Below are 18,451 nucleotides of genomic sequence, written 5' to 3' on the forward strand. Positions count from 1 at the left end.
TGTGGCCAGATATTCGCTCTGCACCTCACTGTCCTCTAGGAGTCTCGCCCTGTGAGGTGCTTCTTGCTGTTTACGCTTGTTCACATTTGAAATGCAAAGAGTCTGAGCTTCAGAGAAGATGAGACAATTAGAGTAGTTTGCAAAGCACATCAAAGTTTTGTAGTTGTTTTTTTTTAAGGACTGAAAGAATGTGACTACATGCATTTTGTTAATATAATCCTCCTTTACTTAAAGGTCCATGGACATCTTTTGCTCAATCAGTGTTTTATTTTTTCGCTCTTCATTTTATAAGCGATGCTTCCCCTTGACTCCCAGTCTCAGGAGACAGCAGTGCTTCCCTTGACAACACAGAGGGCGAGTCAGCTCTGTGTTTATGTTCTGAGCATTGGTTTTCCAGGACAGTCTCATGAAAAGGACCAGTATTTCTAAGTCATTTTTTAGTGTAAGGAGGGCCAGGTTTGGACATTGGAATTAATTTCCCTTATCTCGCCATCCAAATAGCCACTCCGACTTGTTTGATTTATTACCTGGGATGGTTCATCGGCACTAGAACAGAGGGCGGGAGACAGCACCTGTAGGTAGCCCCATCACTCACAGCTCTGAGCATTGCCCGCAATGGCCGGCGAGCAAGCCGCGGCTCCTGGAGGGACCCTCCTGTGCCCCCAACCACTCTTTGGGTTTCTGGGTAAGTGCCACAACCTAAAAATTCTTCCCACTTTCCTCCCCGACATAGTGTAAAAGAACTTTCTAAATTGAAAATGTAATTTCTGGTTAAAGACAAGGTACCGACAAGGAGAAAAAAATTAAAAGCATATATCCCACCATGGACTTGTACGTAGACATTGTAAAGAAACATCAAAACTAATAATTTTTTTTGTTTTTAAAAATGTGCAAAAGAACAGAAATTTTGTCCCCCAAAAGGACGTACTGAATGTATGAAATCTCTAGGGAAATGCTGGGAAAACAACAACAACATGAGATACCACTTCATGCCTATTAAAATGGCAAAATTGGAAAATACCAGTAATACCAGGGGCTGACAAGGGTGTGGAACAAATGAACTTGCGTGCATGGCTGATGGGAAGGCAGGTGGGCAGCCACTCTGAAAACCAGTTGGTCAGTTTCTTTAAGAATTAAATATGCAGTTCCCTGTGACCAGCACTCACTCCGAGGAAAGGACATATGTTTACGGGAATCCTGCACATGTCCATAGAAGCTTCACGTGTAGTTGCCTTTGCTGGGGGACTCCCACAGGCCCTGTAGGCGCGTGGGTGCTGTGTCTCCATACAGCAGGACAGTATCGGCAATAACGAGGGGCAAGCTGTTCGTCTCCCCAGCAGCTGGAACACTCAGAGGCATGTTGAGTGACACATGTCTCCACATGTGAGGGGCGGTCAGCAGTGGCCAGAGGTTAGGGGTGGAGGTGGGTGTGGCTGGGAGGCTGCTCGAAGGGGCAGTAGGGGTGATGGAGCTGCTCTGTGTCCCGATCATGGTGTGACTATGCATGCCCTTGTGTTAAACTTTATAGCACCATACCCCCCACACCCAGAGAGTCCGCTTGGTAAATGTAGAGCGACACCACCGCCTGAGTGCCAGCTCCTGCCGAGGTCTGTAAGCACGAGCCTGTCTCAGACCCGGCCCGCCGGCCCCAGCGCCCCGTGGTCACCGCCGATTTCTGTCTTCAGGCACACTCACCTCGTCCCTTCTTCTCTGGCCAAGAGGACTCCTCGTTCGCCTCGTTTGGGTCTTGACCGCTATTAGAATAGATAATTGCAACAGTTGGAAAAGGAAGCCAAACATCAAAACGGAAAGCACACACACACCACAGACAGAATACCTTGGACTGTTTCCTGACTTTCCATGTGTTTCACCACTGTGTTCTCCTAAGATGCCCATCACTAGTCATTACTGTCACCTCCTCCTCGTAGGCGAGGCACTGAGGCCCAGAGAGAAGGGGGCCTACCCGGGCGCCAGGGTGGCCCATGTGAGCTTTGTTTGCCCCTTTGCTTGCCCTCCTCCCCCCTGCGCTTCCCCTCCACTGATGTGCTTGTTCATTGAGGGAGAGAAACTGATAACATGTAGATGCAGACAGAATGATCTCTCTTTTCTGCATGTACTAGTCTTAGGACAAATTGCCACAAACTTAGCAGCTCGTAGTTTTGTGGGTCAGAAGCCGGACACAGGTATGAGAAGGCTATGTCAGAAGTGTTACCTGGGCTGAGGAGTTCTGTCTGAGGCTTTGGCCAATAATATGCTTCTCTCATTGTGGTGGTGGTGGAACTCAGTTCATTGTGGCTGCAGGATTCAGGTCCTCATTTCCCTCTGGCTGTCAGACAGGGCCTCTCAGCTCCTAGGGGCTGCCCACACTGACTGCTCTGTGGCCTCCACCTTGGTGGCTGCACTGGTACATCAAGTCTTATTTGTGCTTTGAATCTCTGACTTCATCTCTAACCTATACACTCCAATATAAACTCCAAAATATAAACTTCATGTCATTGTTTCTGTCCCTTTCAGATTACCTCCCTTTCCTAAGGTCAGCTGACCTGGGACTTTAAATACAGCTGCAAAATCCTTCACATCAACACCTTGCCCGGTGTTTGGTTGAATATATGGAACAGGAGTACCTATGTGGGAGGTCACCTTGCAACGCTGCCTCCACCAGTGCCTCGTGCATAGAAGGTGCAGACGGACCCAATCAGCCAGCTCTAAGCTGCTTCTTTTCCAGTAGGACTTACACAGTTCTTTTATGCTTTTAGAGTTTATTGCCAACATTTTGTGTTTACTAGGCCATTTGATTAAAACATTAACAATCTATCTGTGTATGCCTTTTGCCTTAAAATTAAGGATTGAAAAAAAATGAGATAAAACAGTATTTATGCAATTGTGTATTCAGTGAGCTCATCTTTTGTTTTAGCATGTTTCAACCTGTGATTTCTTCTCAACCTCTGTGGTCCATCTCCTTGAACTTCTCTCTGTTCCTTTATTGTTTGATTCCTTCTCATCTTAAATGTCGCCTCCTCATGGACAGGTTCCTTGCTGGCCGATCTAGACTAGGCTAAAAATGACAAGAATAATGAAGTTGTTCTTTTATTAAGGCTTTCTTCAAGTGGCTCTGTAATTATTTCTGGATTTGTGTATTTCCAGTATCTTATCTCTACTTCCCATTAGAATCTGAGCCTCAGGAAGAGGCACCTTCGTAGGCCCAGCGCCTGGACGGTGCTGGGTACAGGTAGGCACCAAGAAGCATGTGTTTAATTGACATGTAAATAGAATGTGCGGTTCTGGTCCTTGTAGGAAGGTAACTTTCACATTTGCTTTGAAAGGTTGCTAGAGTAGAGAGTCTGTTCATCAGGAGGTCTACTGCTAAAGCGTTTACTGTTTGAAAAGCATCTGGTTGACAATCACTGGCTCCTGAGAGAGAGAGAGAGAGAGAGAGAGAGAGAGAGAGAGAGAGAGAGAGTCTACAAAAGGCAGAACCAAAGAGGAACAGCTGTCCTTCAAAACAGGGCCACTGGTTAGGAGGTGGGTGATGAGTCTCCAATCATGGACCAGCTCATGTGTGGATCACAGTTTCCTGCAGATTTTTAATGTCCAAGATGCCTCGGTCACTAGCCCTCCTTTAGGTAGCTCTGACTTTTTCCCAAGCTTCACTATCACCTCCAATTAGTCCCAGACCTACTTAGAAGCAGTTCCTAAAGAGGACAGAGTGGGCGGAGTGGGCGCCGGGAGCTGTGTCTGAATTTTCACACATTGTTCTAACGGCTCCTCCCTCCCCTTTGCCACATCCCCGGCTGGTCTGTCACATGCTCAGCTGTCTCCTGGTCAAAGGACCTTTGGCAAGTTAGTCAGCCCTCTGAGCCTGTTCCCCTCCTCTGGGAGATGGGTGTAATGGTTCCCACCTTGAAGGTCGTTGGAAGAGGAAGGGCAGTGGGTGCCAATGCCTGGTGCACAGTGAGGTGGGGCATTGTCGTTGCAAGTGGGCTGTGCCATGCCTCCGCAGACCTGAGGGCAGGGAGTGGCAGGGTTCCCCTTGACAACAACTGGGTCTGGAAATTATAAACAGAAGGTTACAACAGATTATAGTATCACTGGAGATATTCTTCTTAATTGGCTTTTCTCATTCTGTACTAAATAAAGATTCCTCATTTCAAACTTGTAAGTGCAGTGGATGCCTCTCTCACATGCCTTTTGCTGATGATTCTGGAGGCCTTTCGGAGGCGGCCGCGCCCCCGGGGTTCGTTGTGAACTTCAGCTCTTTATGAGGAAGGTTCCTGTGGAGTCCTGCTCCCCCTTTCCCGTTCCTAGTGCATGGCATAAAGATCATCTGTTTGGTGAACACAGGCCAGCTGGCCTCTGCCCAGCCCCCTGCCAGTCCTCCTCTCCTCAGGGCGGGGATCTGCGCCCCTTCACTGGGAAGCAGCAGAGCCCAAGGTGGTGGGGCGGGGGGAGGGGGGGTCTCCCAGGAGCTCACTTGCCATAACCTGCCCGCTGCCGTGTTCCCCATGAGACCAGTGAGGGGGCAGAGCAGAGCAGGTTGCAGTGCTGGTCCTTGTGGAAGGCAGGAGGACGGAGTGGGGTAATCCAGAGGGGCGGCTCGAGCTGGGCCCAGGCTTTCCATTCTGCCTGCCTCTCAGTTCACGGGTGAGGCCGGGGCCAGCGCTGCTCCCAGTGGCATCAGCAGCCTGGGAGGCTGCCGTCTGCGCAGTTCCTCAGTGTGACCCCAGGGCGCAGGGACAGGGGGCTGCTGGGCTCGGCCCCGGGCATGGCGTCTCCGTGTCCTCTCCAGGAAGCGCGGCTGTTGGCGCCCGTCAGAGGCTGTGGTTACAAAGGAAGTGCCCCGTGCATGTGAAGAACACTGCGACGCCAGCAGCGCCTCTCCTCTTCATTGTAACCAGATTAACATGCAGGGCCAGGATCTGCTGCTTTCAGAGTTGTTGGCGTCAGTCATCGCATTTCTAGGCGAAGTGTGTGAAAGTGATTATAGGTAATAAATATCTTTTTTTTAAACTTATTGCAGAGGCAGTTTTCCCACTGTTAATGAGGGTAATTTGACTTGGTTGAAGGATTGCAGTTCCTAAGAATTAATGCAGTAATCCAATTGGGAGATTTGAAGAGATCTGAGGTTTTTCACAGGTCGCGTGCTGGGGAATGGGCCCCTGTCACACGGCGGCTAATGGACTCGAACGCGGCTGCCATCGCTGCTCCCGCGCAGCAGCTTTGCCCTTGTGGTGCTCTGTCCGGCGGCGGCGTGTTCAGGAGCGCAGGGCATGGTCACTCTTGTGAGAGCTGGTGTGGCATTTCCCCTGCTCATCGTTCCTCATTACACGCTGGAATCCTAATCTGCTCAAGTCCGACGAATATCAGGCTCCGAGGAGGAGCTGCCTCCCGCCTTGCTTTCTCCGAGGAGGGCCTTTTGTTTTTGAACTAATCATGTACCATTCTGTTCACACATACCGGTCATTTCATGTGAATACAAAGGTTACATGCATGGTATTCATAACCTTCCATTTTTGGTAATGGTGTATTATTAACAGCTAACAATATTTTGTAAAGCCTTATTGGTAAGGACTTCGGAAATGCTTATTTCCCCATCCCATTATGTCCCTAAATATTAACATTCCCATTTTGAAGCAGTTAGCAGCACTTAGTCCTCCTTCATGTGCCCCAGACAGTGCCACCTCCGGGCACCAGGTCCCGCTGCTCCCCAGCCTGGCCCTGGGGGCGTCCTCCCCTCCTTGCAGGACCGCCTGCGGCCCAGCTGGCCGCCTTGGTGTGGGAGCCCAGGAGATTTCCTCCTCCCAGGAGGAGGGAGGCGAGAAGGTGCAACTTGTGAGCAATCTAGAACTTAGCTCTTGTTGAAAGCCTGTGATCTGAGACACAGGAATCTGATCTGGATTGCTGATACATCAGCAGACCTCATCCAGATGCATCAGCTGTTAAAAGTGAGTGACTTGCTGGCCAGTGTGACAGAGACAGACATCCCCTCACTTCGTGGGCCGTGTTCACACGGGGATCTGCCAGGTCTGGAAGCTAAAACCCCCGCGCTGAGTTGGCAACGCCTTGGGCCACGTGGTCACCTGCAGAGAGCCCCAGTTTGCCCACGCACATCCTTCTCCAGCCCCCAGGAGCCTCCATGCGTCTGAGGCCCGGAACAGTCAGAGCACAAACAGGGGCCTCGCCTCCCTGGTCAACACCGAGATGCCAGAAGCAGGAAAGTGAGCATGGCCAGGTCTCAGGCCGCAGGGTTCTGTGTCCTGGGGCTCGGCCTGGAGGGAGGCTGATGGGAAGGACAGGAAGAGGAGAGCAAAATGGGAGTGTGCAAGGCAGAGACGGGAAGCAGAGCACTAACATGAGGGTCCGCTCCCGTCTCTCTGAGAAGGTCCTGACCGGCCCGGTGGCTGACCTCCGCTAGGCGGGGTGCTGGCCCTCCCCTCCAGGCCTGCCCACCAGTCCGCCTTGGCACTGGCTTCCTCTGTCCGCCCCCAGGGTAACTGTTCTTCCCGCTGTTGTGGAATGGAGAACTTTATGGACAGAGGAGGCTTCCTCCAGCACAGGCCTGGCCAGCGAGCCTGGCGCTCCTTCCCCGGTGCCTGTGGCCGTGCACCTAGAGACAGCGCTCCCTGACGTGGGCTGCTATTTAAAGAGAGTCTAGCTAGCAATATAGATTTGTTTCTCCACCAGTAATCTTTTTTTTTATGCTGTATTTCTTGGAGAAAGAAAAATAGATTTTAAAATGTAAAAACCTGTTCTTCAATTGAGTATGCAAAAGTCTCATGGCTATATTTATTCCAAACCTGCTCTCCTAATGTTCAGTCAAGGAGAAAACAGCAGAAAACAGTTGTTGATGGACTTAGCACAGCACTGGATTAAATAAGCATTAGTCTACTGAAGCTGATTACAAGAATATGAAAATGCAGTATCTTAATGGTACATATTTTTATGTGGCAGCTCAGTTGCCTTTCATTTTGCAGCTAATATGTCTGTTCTTATGAGTCATTTACTTCTTTAATTACCTTTGCAGGCAAGGCACCGTGGTATATTAATGTGCCTGATTTTACTGCCAGTTTATCATACAGTGCCCAGAAGTTGAAAGGCATAATTGACTTGGAAGAACAGCTCATGAAGGAAACAATATTTAGTTGACAGTTTTCCTTGTACTTGCTGTTGACATTTATGAGTTTACACTATGCTAAAGGAGTAATAAACACAATTTTCTTTCAATAACAGGAAAGGGTAGCTTCTAAAATACATTTGTTGGAACACATTTGTTCATTTCTTGAATAATATGAAAATAATACATTTCTAGTGATAAGGCTTCTCAGATTGCCAATGGAATTACACCCTGGAAGGGGCGTTTATATCCTGTCTCAGAGCATTAGGCGATATTAGGGTTCATGTGATTGAATCGATTTAATGAATATTTAAATTATATACAGATTTGGGTAAATCATTTAAACCCAGGTGTTAGAGTGAGGCTATGTGGTCTTGTCCTCCCAATTTCCAGAGGGAGGAGCGCAGGCCGGGAGGGAGCTGGGGAAGGCGCATTTGGGAAAAGGGAAAGAGAGGCCCCTCTGCAGTCCTGAGGAGTCTGGGCTTTGAACAGTTAAACTCCAGCCTCTGGTGGTCGCTGCTGTTCTGGCATCGGGACTGGTGCCTGGAGCTGACGTGGGCAGCTGCTGTGACCATGGCCTCCACAGGCCCCTGGCCTGGCCTGGCTGTGGGCAGGCTTTGGTGGGCGCCCTGGGTTGGAGGGAGTTAAACTTTTCACAGCTTTCTGGATTGTTTGTAGCTCAGTCCTGTGCAGCATAATGAAAGTTTTCTACCATCTGTTGTTAAGCTGGCGGTGAGCAAGGCCAGTATATCCAAACAAAGCCCGGCCTGCTGTAAACGGAACCTGTCAGCTGAGCATAGCTCGGCTGACCCCTGCCCTGGCACCAGGCACCGCGCAGCTTCAGAGGGGAGCGAGGTGGGTGCGGGGCTGTTTACTTTTCGCTCAGTGTTTCTCTCGCTGGATAGGACTAGTTTATACTTCATCTTTAAGTGGATATAAATGGACACTTGCCCCCTCCCTTGTTGAGGGGCATTGCTTCTTAATAAGGTATTGTAACTTTCAGAACAAGGTATGAGTGTCCGTAAACCATGTGAGGTGGCTGGGCCTCGGAGGGCGTCCTGTGCGGTTATTTTTGTTTTATTGCTTCATCTCGCAGTGTTGGGAGACAAATGGTCCAGCGATGGAAGCGCCTGTATTTACTGCTCTGGCTTATGTAACAAAGTGTCTGATAACTTTAAAAGAACATTCTGCCCCTTAGTCTCCTCGTGAGTTTCACCGCGAGGGGCTCCAGGGAGGAGGGTCCCTCGGTGCCCCCCATTTTCAGGGCTCACCTGCTGCCTTCAATTGCCCAGCTTAACCGCAGCATGATGTGGTTACTTTGCGGTGTTTTTTCCTTTCGTAGTAAATGTTTAATTCTTCTTAATTCACAGTACTTCTTGGCTTGTTGGAAATGCTCCTTTCCCTTCAGGTCTGACATGTCTGTGTGGCTCAGCGCCTCTCCGGGCCACGCTGGCCTCGGCGGTCACTGTCTCAGCGCCTGTGGTGCTGTGGGCCTCTTTAGCTTGGTCTTGCTGCAGTGTATTTCCCGACGAGCACTGGTAACATTTGTGCTCGGTTCTCGGTTAAGAGAGGGCTCTGGGGGCCATTGCCAAATCTCAGGATCCACCTCAGCTCATTAGAATATCCAGGGAGAGTGGCCACAGTGGTGGAGCCTGGCCCCGCAGATGGGAAACAGACCACAGTCCTTTCCAGCAGCGAAGACAAAGGGCTCGAGGGGCTGTACATCGGTCTAAAGCACCAAACGAGAGGGTTTGGGCTCTACTGCCATCAGGGAATGCACAGGGCCAGGGATTCCATAAGCGGAGGGGATAAACAAGGACAGACAGACTTCTGCTTTAAGAGAACAGGCACCCAATTCAAATTTAAATGAACGGAAACACCCACCGTAAAGTCATAATCTGTTTGGAAGGTGGCTGACATGTAAAGTACGTTTTTGTTTTAAGGTAAAAAAAATGTATCTGGAGTAGAGTTTCGGGTGTAAATGTCAGGTGAAAAGAAAAGTATACTCACTCAGAGTCAGTTGGCGTTTAGGACACTGCCTTTTAGAAATGACACTGTATTTTGTGGTGTGTCTTTTTTTCTTTTTAAAGGAGGACTGCATTAGGGGTCACCTATGAGCTGTGTTTTTGCTGTCTTAAAGTCAGCCCTCTGTCTATTAAAATCAAACCACTGTGTAAACATTCCAGTGTTGTTCTTGGTCTACAATGGCCGCGGATCGGGTTTCACCTGCCTGCACATCTTCAAGCAATTAGAGCAATTAGCGTGAGGCCATTTCACATTCAGGATTCAAGGTCTGTGGTGACATTCAAGTCCAGGAGAAGTCTGAGGGAGACAGGAAGGGGCCTAGAGAATGGCTACTATTCCCATGGCCCTGAGCAGACATTTCTCTTTTAAACATGGTAACTCTTTAATGATATTATTATGAGGTTTTTAAATGACATATCAGATGCTGTTTATATATAAAAAACAGCAGTAGTTGAATTATATTAACGAAGGTCTTTATGCGCAGCTCGTTTCAGAGAAGGATTTTAATGGCCACGAGGAAGGAAATGGCGGCTGCTCCTTTGCTGTGGCAGTTGGAGCCTTCTTCATAGAAGAAGGTATTTTATGACATATAAGGGAATTTGCATTTCGGTACATGGCAAACTTTCCTGTTTGGGGTAATTGTAACAATTATAGCAACATGGAATATTTAGTTGGGAGGATTTTGTGTAAGGATGAAAATCAACCTTTTTTTTTTTTTTTTTTTTTTTAAGAATGGAGAAAAATAGTAGCTGCTTTTACACATTAAAGCAGTGGTCACCAATCGGTGGTCCATGGACCACTGGTGATCGGTGAGGTCTGAAAGGTTGGCAACCGCTGCATTAAGCTTCTAAGGGTTGCTTTTACAATTAAACTACTTCGAGTTGGGTTGGAGATAAGTAACCAACATTGGCACATCAGATGGCTGTGCAGACAGGATAGAAGGTAACCTGCTAAAAAACGGTCCTAGAATCCAATAGGGCTTCTGTGTTGCTTGTTTTTTACATTTGTAACTAAGTTACCCAGGGGTCTTGTTTGCATGAGGCAAAAAATCCTCAACTGATTGATTACAGCTTTTAAATGGGTTAAAACGTTTTTAAATCCAAATTGTACTGTTGGCTTATTATGCCGATGGGAGGAGGGCTCATTTTCTAATCCAAGGTGCTTCAGCCGCTCTGGCGCTGGGCTGGAGGGGGCGCGGGGGGTGGGGATACTGCTGGCAGTGGCAGTGCCACCGGCTAAATGGTGATGTGGGATTGTGGGACTCTGGTGCCCTTGAACCTGATGCTGCCAGTCACATTCAGTGTTTGTTAACAAACAGCTGTAAGTAAAGGAAATGTTGGGGAAATTACCTTTTCATTATATGCACTCACTCTAATTAGAAAGAGGCTTCTTCTGAAAGAAATACTGTGAGCCTCTAAGAAAGTTTGTGGGATAATTTATGGAATTGCAGTTAGCTTCCAAGCTGCTGAGTGATCAGTTCTCTGTCCACAGGACAAGTGCATCTCTTGGTGTGGCTGGGCTTTGTGTTCATCTTAGGGAGCTGGGCTTGGAGCTCTGTAGCCCACCTCGAACTCCTTCCGGCTCTTCTGTGGAGAGGTTTTCCAGATCATCCCGTGCATGGCGCCCAGCTCTGTGCCTTTAAAAACTGCATTAGAGACTCAGGGATGCCAACAGAATGCAGCGTCCTGGACACGGAGCCGGGGAGGGTCGGCCTTTTCCTTGGAAATAGACTGCTAGGAAGTGGTGGGCAGCGCTTAGGAGCGGGAGGCGCTGAGCTGCAGGGGCACCTCTGAACCTCTGCTCACCCTCCTGCTGCTCACCCTGGGAGGGAGGCAGCCGGCAGCCTGAGGGCCCGAAGGGCCTTCGCGTCCTCCTCCGGAGCCCAGGCCTCTGCCTCTGTGATCTGCCGTTTGAACTGTTTTTGTGCCTGATCAGTTCCACCTAATATGTCTCTTGATTTCTGCTATTGTAATACTCGGGCGACACGCCATTCTCTTCATTTTCAGACGCGGTAGATGCTGCTGCCTGTCATATTCTGGCAGTTTATCTGCAGTGCCTGGATTTGCTTTCAGACGTGCATGTCTATCAAGCTGCCATTGCTTTGAATGTGAGATCAAAAGACGATGAATTCCAGTAAAAAAAATCTCCTCCTCTGAAGAAAGGACGGGCCTATGTGAACTCCCGCTGACAGTCATTTCAGCCACGTGCTCGCACCCGGGCCACAGGCTGCAAATCAGCTGCCCCGGGGCCTGAGCGCCGCCACAAGCCATGCCTTTGGGGTCCTCCCACCCCTTTTCTTTATGGGCCACCTGGCTGCTCCACCTGCATCCCCTTTCTGAGCTGGCTGCGCAGCCCTCAGCATTTCTCTTTACCTACCTGCCAAGTCACTCCGGGCACAGGACAGGAGGTGCCAGTAGGTCCTGAGGAGGCACCGGGCCCAGCGCGGCCTGCGGAGCGGGCGGGTGTGGGCACTCACAGGTCCCTCTCAGGGCCCCAGGCAGCTGGAGGATACCTGTGGGCCCCAGTGCCCCACCCCGCCTGGGCCCCTCCCCCCGCGTGGCCCCCCCACCCCCGCGTGGGCCCCCCCCCCCGCCTCCCCCTCCGTCCCTCTAGCCCCCTCCCTCCCGGACCCTGCCTTGTACCCGCACTGAGCAGAGCCTGGAGGAGTTCTGGCTCCTCTGCCTGCAGGGCCACTGCACCTTCTGCTGCCTCCCCTGCTTCCTGTTTACTCACACCATCTCCCCTTGCACCCGCAGCTGCTCCCCAAACCCGCCCCGCCCCCCGAAAGAGCAGCACACCCAACTTGTAGGAGCCCAGCCCCAGGCACTGGCCAAGCTCCTGGCAGAGCATTCTCTGGCTTCTCCGTGAGTGTCCCCAGCGAAGGGCCCCTTTGCTGCTGCAACTTGGGAACTGGGGTTCTGCCCTGCGCCCTCAGGCACAGGGACACCTTCCTCCCTCCTCCTCCACCTCCTCTGTCTGCCTCCTCCCTCCTCTTCCCTCCCTCCTCCCTCTGTTTTCCCTCCTCCATTCTCCTCCCCCTGCCCTCCTCCCTCTGTCCCATGTCCTCTGTCCTTCCTCCATTCTCCTCCCCCAGCCCTCCTCCCTCTGTCCCATGTCCTCTGTCCTCCCTCCATTCTCCTCCCCCTGCCCTCCTCCCTGTGTCCCATGTCCTCTGTCCTTCCTCCATTCTCCTCCCCCTGCCCTCCTCCCTCTGTCCCATGTCCTCTGTCCTCCCTCCATTCTCCTCCCCCTGCCCTCCTCCCTGTGTCCCATGTCCTCTGTCCTTCCTCCATTCTCCTCCCCCTGCCCTCCTCCCTCTGTCCCATGTCCTCTGTCCTTCCTCCATTCTCCTCCCCCTGCCCTCCTCCCTGTGTCCCATGTCCTCTGTCCTTCCTCCATTCTCCTCCCCCTGCCCTCCTCCCTCTGTCCCATGTCCTCTGTCCTCCCTCCATTCTCCTCCCCCAGCCCTCCTCCCTCTGTCCCATGTCCTCTGTCCTTCCTCCATTCTCCTCCCCCTGCCCTCCTCCCTGTGTCCCATGTCCTCTGTCCTCCCTCCTCTGCTGTGGGATGAGACCCTCAAGTTGTTTGTGCTGCTCCCCTCCCTCCCTCCCTCCCTCCCTCCCGGGAGGCTGCGCTCTGAGGTCTGCTCTGAGGTCTGCGGGAGGGCTCCCTAACTCCCTGCTCCTTCCCCCTTCCTTTCCCACTTGTCCTGGCTTCTGGCCCGGGGCCCAGGGAGCCTGAGCGGCATAGGGCCAGGGGCGCTCCTGGTCTTGCGCCATGGGGAAGAGGTCTGCCCGCCCGCAGCAGGACGCCCAGCTCAGGAATCACTCTGGACAATATTTGCACCAGTTTCATGCCAGTGAAAACCAGGTGGGGAGGGGGCGCACAGGGGAAGGAAGCACCCCCTGTTCCTGGTCAGCCTGCTGAGAGAAGGCTTTTCCCTTTTCGGGGGTCTCCTGGGGGAGTTAGGGTGCAGGGCCTGGTGCTCTTTCCTGCGCCCGGACATGTGATGGCTCTCTGTCCCTGCTGGAACATGAGTTGTTTAACACATGGTTAGACCTTTTCTAAAAGGTTCCACCTTTTCCTGTCTGATGTCACCCTGTGCTCCTTCCCCTGTGCCCTCCCGGCCCTGACCCCCCAGCTGCAGTGTAATTGGCAGGCCAGGTGCTAATTTCTTTTTAACTATGTCCTGGCCAGGGCGGAGACAGGAAATGGAAAGTAAGCTTTTTTGATCTTAAGAGAATTGTTATTGCTCTGAACCTTGTTAGTCACCAGACTAAATATCCTTACACTCGAATGTCTAAAACAGCATCTATTAGTGCAGAGAAAGGACTCTGCTCTGTAGTTACCCAAGCCTCTAATGGAAGAAACATTTAAGCAAATAAATACGTGTGTGTGTGTGTGTGTGTGTGTGTGTGCGCGCGCGCGCCAGGCTGGGTTTTTCAGTGTTCGGAAGTTGTACTCCTTTGCAAGAAAAAAGCATGTTTGTGGCTGCCTTAAGGACCATTTGTTTACCAGTAGAAGCAATTGCAGGAAAATGGAGTGACTGGGGTACTTCCTGGGCGGTTAGGGGAGGTGTGGGTGGGCCCAGCCCGCTGGGTGGGAACAGGGGCACTTTTCCTGGCATCTCTGCCTACTTGATGACCATCAGTGTTCCCAGCGCTGGCTGTGTTTTTCCTGGATGGCATGTTTGATTATTTATCAGAAGGGGAAGGGAGCAGCTGAAGCAAGTAAACATGTGACCAAGTTCTGTTTTGTTTTCCACTCTGAAAGCCATGTCCTCTAACAGGCGGCATGGCAGTAATAAATGCATTGTTTTGTGATAAAAGGAAATTATATGTGTCATTTGGTTTTGAAAGCAAGTGAGTTAACCCTTAAGACCCCGAAGCCTTTTTGCCTTGTGCCAATTGGCCCGGCTTGTTACTGAGATTAGTGGATTGGGATGTGTGGCGATCCGATGGGGATTCCCAGGATCAGTTGTTCAGTAGTCTGGCTTCCTAGACACTTTGCTTAGTTATGTCCACCTCAGTAGCTCTGCTCCTTTCTATGGGGTGTGTGTGTGGGGGGGGGGGGCAGGCATGGCTTTGCACCCAGAGGACAACCATGGAAGCAGAGCCTTGTGGTCCCCTCTGTTGTCATCTGGGGTGACTTTCCAAAAGGCTGTTCCATTGCATCATTACTCTTTGACCTCTGGGAAGCCTGTCTGGGCACCCAGTGCCTGCCTGATGCCCCTCCCCGCGCTCAGACCCCCTGGGATCTAGGTGGGCTGCCGAGAGTGCCCTCGTTGGCGGTGGGAATGTCCTGTTGGTAACTTGGTCCCCTCTCGGGCGTCTGTGCTTCCTGTCTGGGGCTGTGGGAGGACGTCCTGGGCGCCTCAGGGCCCTCCCATCGCCTGGGATCGCGCCCCCTGGGATCGCGCCTGAAGCCACAGCCGCTCCCGCTGCTGCACGGTCCGAGGAGCAACCAGGCTTCACTTCAGTCTCTTCAGGGTCAGACTAGGATTTTTGTTTTTAAAGATATAGCATGGTCTGGGAATTTGAATTTTGTTTTGTTTCACTTTAACTCAATATGATGTTGGCAATTTAACTTTCACAAAAACGAGTTTAGTTTGTTCCTTGTAAAGAAACACTCCGCGTCAGCAGGGAAGGGCTCCGGAGCCGCCTGCACGCGCTGCCCAGAGGAACGGAGCCCCTGCTCCCCCGCTGGCACTGGGCCTCCCCGGGCACGGAGCCCGTGCAGGCGGTCCCATGCCCACACCCTGTTGTGTTGAGAGCTGCTCCTGGAGCTCCGGAGGAGGGAGGTCACATGCAGGTTATTGGACACACAATACTGTTTGTTTGTTGGAACCTGAATATAGAAAGCAGATTTGGAAAATTTCTATTCAACATGTGTGTTTCATTTTAAAAGTACTTTTCAAAAGACCATAAATAATGATTCTCCTTTTGTTTAAGAAAAGTAAATGCAGGCGATGATATTATACTTCATTTTTTCCTAATTAATTAATTTATTGTTCCTCTAGCATGAGCTTATTACTTTCATAGTCAGCACTCATTCATAAAGTACTTTTTAAAGTCACTTGAATGGCTTTGCCCTAGATGATTTGGCTCAGTGAATAGAGTGTCGGCCTGCAGACTGAAGGGTCCCGGGTTTGATTCCGGTCAAGGACACATGCCTGTATTGCAGGCTTGACCCCAGGGTATGTAGGAGGCAGCCAGTCATTGATTCTCAATCATCATTGATGTTTCTATTTCTCTCTCCCTTCCTCTCTGAAATCAATAAAAACATATTTTAAAATAAAATCACTTGAAGTCCTAGTGTATGTCAGGCCCTATGCACGACACATCTATTATAATAAAAGCATATGGTAATATGCGAATTAAACTGGATGTCCTTCCGGACAAGCCGGGCTTCAAGGGAAGCCTGAGTCCTGGTGTCTGCCTGGCCGGAGAGGCCAGGCTCCCGGGTGCCTGTGGGAAACCGGTGCCACAGCAGGGGAAGGAAAACCTACTCTGTCTGATTGGCCTCTAGTATCAGTGATAGTGGAGGAGCTAGTGTCCTCCCATTCCTACCGATCGAGAAGATAAGTGACTTGCCTGGGGCCGCTCGGGCAGCAGTGCTGGAGCTGAGGCGCAAATCCAGGCACTGACTGGCGGCGGGCGCCTCCCCCGCGGAGCTGTGTGGCTGCTTTGGGAAAGGAGTAATTCCCCAAATCCCAGAGCATCCTGTTCTTTATGCCTGGCGGGGCCCACCTTGCGCTCAGCAGTGGTGATAGGAAGTCCCCAAGGCCTGGCAGTCTAGGGCAGGACTCTGAACACAGCTGTTCTGTATTGAATCCCCTTTTTAAGAAAATGTTTCTAATTTTTGATCAGAGCAATTGAATCTGTTTTTCTTTTGCAGTGTTCAGTATCTGTTAAACATGTATATTTACATAAAGAATAAAATCTTCAAAAAGTTCACTATATTCTTCTAAATATTAGTTAAATATATTCTTCTAAAGATTTCTCAATGTTTCTTTTAAATTTGTCTCATCAAGCTAGTAGTTCTAGTTTCGTGTGACTGGGACAGGACAGGCCCGTGGGCACGTTGTGTGAATTCCTGCTGCGGGTGGCGGTGTGGGGGCCACAGCGTGCCAGGCGGGCAGCATGGTGGCTCTGCACCGGGGTGTCCGTGCCTCGGCACCATCTCGCCCTCACTCACCAGTGGGCCAGAAGCAGCGGTCTTTGCTGTCTTGTTCTAAGACAGTGATTCGGATCTGTGCACTGCGAGTGTATAAAACAGACTGTGCCACACTGGCCAGCAGGGGCACTGACCTCTTTCCCCTCGATTGTCTAATAAAGAATGACAATAGCCGTCGGGTATGAACGAATCCGAACTATACCTTTTTCTTTTTTTTTCTTTTTTTGTCAGATGGCAAGACAATTGTATTTATTTATTTTTGCTGTGCTACAGAATTTTAGTAGTTTATGTGCCGTGAGATGGAAAAGGCTAAAATCGCTGTGCTAAGAAAGAGTCGGGCTGGGATTCTCCCTGCTCAGGCTTGAAGAAGGGGTGAGGGTCAGAGGGTGGTGGTGATGGCATTAGTATCCCAAGGACATGGGCGAGCTCCTGTGGTGTAGGGGTGAAGCACGTGTGTGGGGGAGCAGACAGCGGCTTCACGCCTCCCTGAGTGCCTGAGGAGTCCCCCCGTGGCCACAGGGGTCAGGGTGCTGCTGGCTCCCTTGGGCCTGGAGTCAATAAGCAACTCTGCTGCTTCAAGGAATTGGATTATGAACAAGGTTTTTAGGGAAAGGTAGAATTTATTTTTTTAATTATTTTCTTTTTATTTTTAAGGAGCTGCCTTTGACATACAGAAATTTATTTTTAAGGTTTACAACTCCATGTTTTTATTTTTGTATACATTGTGGGAAAGTTCGCTACCATCTATCCATCACCTCTGCATAGTTACCCTTTTGTGTGTGTGGTGCGGTTTAATTGAAGATGTATCCCGTTAGAAAGTCTCAGGCGTATGAGAGGAAGTATGTCATCAGCTACACATTAGATCTCTGGAATGTATTCATTTCACACGGTCTCCCCCAAGCCCCTCCCCCAGCCCCGGGCATCTCGGGGCTGTTCCTCTCAGGAAGGTGCCTGGAATGTGGAGTCTGGATGCCTGGTGGAGCTGGCAGAGGACAGGCGGGCAGCTCTGAGGGGCCCTGCTCCCGGAGCGCTGGGCGGAGGAGTGGTGGGAGCAGCGGGCAGGGAGGCAGAGAAGCTCCAGTGCTGCCTGCCGCAGAGGCCACCTCCTCACCCCGGGGGCCGGGCCGCTCCCTCCGCTCTCCGCCCGCCCGGACTGCCGTCTGTCTGTGGGGACTGCTGTGGCGGGCGGACCGGGGTGCCAGGGGACCTGGGTAGAATGTGAGGGTCAGGCTCCCGGGATTTGGTGTGTGTCGTTTAGTTTTCCCATGCTCACCGCTCACTGGGCTGTGGCCTGGGGGAGTCACAGAACCTCACAACCTTTCGGTTTTTCCGTTTTAAGTCAGTATCACAATCCTGCCCTGCTTCCCTCAGAAATGTTGGGAACAAGAGGTAAAATAACAAGTGTAAAACCACTCCTTGGCATAGTTCCTGGCACATAACGGACAATTCAATTCAACGTTCTGTTTCCGTGTCCCCGCACAAGGTTCGTTACCTGCAGCTGCCCCGCGGCCGGGCGGAGCGGGCTGCTGCGGGGTTCAGGGAAGGGCGAATCATGGAGCACGTCACATGCGTTCTGCTCTTCTGTCCTGGCTCTCTTTGGCCAAGAGGGAATGGCACACGCTTTCGATAGTAGGTCTTGCATGGGCCCTTCCCTTCTTCCTGTTTTTATTTCTAGCTTCTGTTTTTTATCTCTCTCTGCTGAAACGTTGACTCTGAACTGGTTTTCATTGCTTCTTTGCCCAAAATTCAGGTAAGAGAAAGACAGTATTTTGTCAAGCAAAGCATTCATGTTCACCCGAGGGCATTGCAGTGTGTGTGACGGCACGTGCACATGAGGGGCGGAGCACAGCGTGAGGGAGAGGAGCACTGCACGAGGGAGAGGAGTACAGCGCCAGGGCGAGGAGCACAGCGCCAGGGCGAGGAGCACAGCGCCAGGGCGAGGAGCACAGCGCCAGGGAGAGGAGCACAGCGCCAGGGCGAGGAGCACTGCCCAAGGGAGAGGAGCACTGCGCCGCGTTTGCGGAGCGGAAACCAGGGCAGTGCTGCTAGTAAAAGCACAGGAAAGCCTCCGTGTTTCTGAGCGTGATTCTAGCCACGTCCTTTGGAGGCTTCAAAACTCGCCAGCCTCTTCCCCAGGCA

General features: G+C 51.2%; 1 protein-coding gene and 1 long non-coding RNA gene across 5 annotated transcripts in view; one reads left to right on the forward strand and one right to left on the reverse strand.

Annotated features, from left to right (window-relative positions):
• Positions 1 to 18,451, forward strand: part of FOXP1 (forkhead box P1) — a 206,536-nt gene that overhangs the window by 44,459 nt on the left and 143,626 nt on the right. The window lies entirely within an intron of this gene.
• Positions 3,918 to 11,819, reverse strand: LOC311631700. The gene is made up of 3 exons (XR_014796629.1): positions 11,779 to 11,819; positions 11,513 to 11,583; positions 3,918 to 4,046 (listed from the first exon to the last, which is right to left on the reverse strand). It is a non-coding gene; the product is annotated as an uncharacterized lncRNA (long non-coding RNA).

The sequence above is a fragment of the Pipistrellus hanaki genome, assembly GCF_964339955.1.
Source record: "Pipistrellus hanaki genome assembly, chromosome: 13".
Lineage (NCBI taxonomy): Eukaryota > Metazoa > Chordata > Mammalia > Chiroptera > Vespertilionidae > Pipistrellus > Pipistrellus hanaki.